This window comes from Berghia stephanieae, chromosome 6 (genome assembly GCF_034508935.2).
Source record: "Berghia stephanieae isolate SIO BIC M18660-M18661 chromosome 6, UCSD_Bste_1.3, whole genome shotgun sequence".
NCBI lineage: Eukaryota > Metazoa > Mollusca > Gastropoda > Nudibranchia > Aeolidiidae > Berghia > Berghia stephanieae.
In genome coordinates, this window is record NC_088365.1 from 44,380,600 (window position 1) to 44,383,691 (window position 3,092).

The following is a 3,092-nucleotide window of genomic DNA, read 5'->3' on the forward strand; positions in this document are numbered from 1 at the left end:
CAGTCGAGCTATCTTACATGATGAGAATTTAACAGGGTTGTGTCCCTGGTATTTCTTTATTTATTTTTATTAATTATAATTGAGGTTATGATGTGTGGCCGGCGATTGGCGGTGGAGTACAGACATTCAAGCAATATACATAGTGAATATAAATGAAATAATAACATAGATCATAAACAACTGTTAACTATAAAATAAGATCCAGAAAGATATAGTTTTGTACAGGTATTCCAACTTACGAACATCCATGGAATAGCACATTTAAAATATATACACAACTATAATATTAATAACAGATTAAATTGAATTTACAGTAATATCTCGTTCCACTTTGAATGTTAACCAATAATTCATTTTACCTCCAGCCGAGATAGACAAACTTTTACAAGTTTGAAATTGGAGAGATAGCTTTTCTCTCTTGGGCTTCTTAGCGTGTGTGTGATTAAACTCAGAGAATACTTTGAGTTTTGTGAAATGAATTATGGGGAATAGCCAATCAGAAGAATGTTCCTGTTTTAGATAGCCAATGATATCCAGATGCTTTGGTAAGAAAGAATAACGGAGAATTACTGGAGAGACTAGGACAGTAATTGCAATTAGCTACTCTTGAACGAGACTAGACCTCAGGGCCTAGGGACGTTGGAGACTTGTTTGGGAAAGGTAATTAGCAGGAGGCATGAATACAATGGGCAGACAATTTGAACAGGTAAATAAGCCTTAAGCTGAAAGTGAGTGTTCCGTTATACAATGGAAATGTTTCCCCACCTAACGACCAAAATTTCCGTTAGAAAGATTTGGGGCTTTATTGGAGAAAGGCTGTCCATGTTTGAGTATTTTTAATGGAGGTGTTAATCAAATATATGTCTCGTCCACTAGGTTTGAAGTGGTTTTGAACCGAGACGCTGACGAATGATAAAGAAACACGCAGTGAAAGAAAATCGCTCGTCACACAGATGCACCCCTTTGACCAATGTCCTGCCAAGAATAAGATTTGCAACTATTGCGAGAAACCGCACCATTTCAAGAAAATGTGCAGGAAATTAAAGTACGATAACAACAGAAAAAACATGAACAATTTTGAACTTGAAGATGAAGACGAAGACTTACATTTTGAAACATTGCAAATACAGAGCCTCAAAGACGAAGTATTCACCTCAATAAAGATAAAACTTAACGAGAAGAAGACTGCTACTTTAAAGGTGAAAGTTGATACCGGTGCACAAGGCAAGGCCCTTCCACTAAGAATCTACAAAAACATGTACCCAGATGATGTCGACAAAGAAGTATTACCAAAATCACTCCAGCCTTCCTCAAGAACATTGATGGCATACGGCGGTCACCAAGTCAAACAATTTGGAAGTTACTTTTCCCTGTTCGAGTAAAGACAAATACCAAAATGCCTTATTCTATGTCACAGAAGATGAAGGAAACGCAATCTTAGGACTGCCAACAGCTCAAGCACTCAATCTAATCACAATTAATTGCCAACTTAAAAATGAAAATTGTGAAGAGAAGATCAAGAACAAATTTCCAGATACCTTCAATGATATTGGCAAATTCCAAGGCCAATATCACATCAATATTGACAAAAGTATTCCACCAGTGATACATGCTCCAAGAAGAGTCCCAATTATCCTGAAAGACCGAATAAAAGAAGAATTGGACGAAATGACAGAAAAAGGAATCATCAACAAAATCAAAGAAGGTGAACCGACGGCATGGGTCAACAGCCTTGTCTACAGAGAAAAATCTAATGGCAAACTAAGACTATGTCTTGACCCGAAAGATCTAAACAAGGCTATACTGAGAGAACATCATGCCATTCCAACACTTGAAGAAATCATACCGAAACTCAATGGTGCCAAGTATTTCTCCATACATGATGCAAAAGCTGGATACTGGAACATTGAACTGGACGACGAATCCAGTTACCTGACAACTTTCAATACCCCTTTCGGCAGATACAGATTCTTGAGAATGCCATTTGGTCTGAAAATGAGCCAAGACATTTTTCAAGCCAAGATCGATCAGACCTTTGAAGGATGCAAAGGCGTGATTGGAATATCAGACGATATTGTGGTACATGGGGAGACAGAAGAAGAACATGATGCCAACCTCAATGAGATGTTGAAAAGATGTGAAGCCACCGGTTTGAAACTGAATCCAGAAAAGTGCAAAATAAAACAGAAAAGCATCAAATTTTATGGCATCATATGCTCAGAAGATGGTATAAAACCAGACCCTGCAAAAGTAGCAGCTCTCAAGAATATGAAGCCACCACAAACGCCCTGAGAACTACAATCATTCCTAGGACTGACGACATACATGAGCACATTCATTCCAAACACCAGTGACCTTACTGCACCTCTAAGAGAAATCCTGAAAAAAGACAGCGATTTTTTTTGGAATGCTACAATGCAAGAAGCTTATGACAAAATCAAAGAGGCTATATCTGAAAAAGTAACACTTGCATACTTCGACAGCAGGAAATCAATCACGGTCCAAGTAGATGCATCACTGAAAGGGTTAGGGGTCACACTTCTACAAGAAGGTCTCCCTGTTGCATTCGCCAGCAAATCCTCACGGAAGAGGAAACAAGATATGCCAATATAGAGAGAAAAATGTTGGCTGTCGTTTATGGCTGCGAGAGATTCCACACCTATCTTTATGGACAACAATTCATTGTGGAAAGCGACCATAAACCCCTTGAGTCCATCCAACTCAAACATTTGAAGGCAGCACCACCCAGATTGCAACGAATGCTGCTTAGAATTCAGCCTTACAACTTGAAGATAAAATATGTTCCAGGCAAGGAAATGGCAATTGCAGACCCACTGTCAAGAATCTCTCCACAAGAAATGAACCCTATCAACGACCTGAATGTTCAAATACATTCCATACTTTCAGAATTCAGCAACGACAAGCTTCAGAGGATCAAAGAGGAAGTCGAACAAGACACAGAACGAAATGCTCTCAAGCATACAGTTTTCACTGGATGGCCAGAGAAAATTCAAGATGTTGACTACCTCTGCAGACCCTATTGGAACTACAGAGATGAAATCAGCATAGAGGAAGGTATTTTGCTAAAAGGC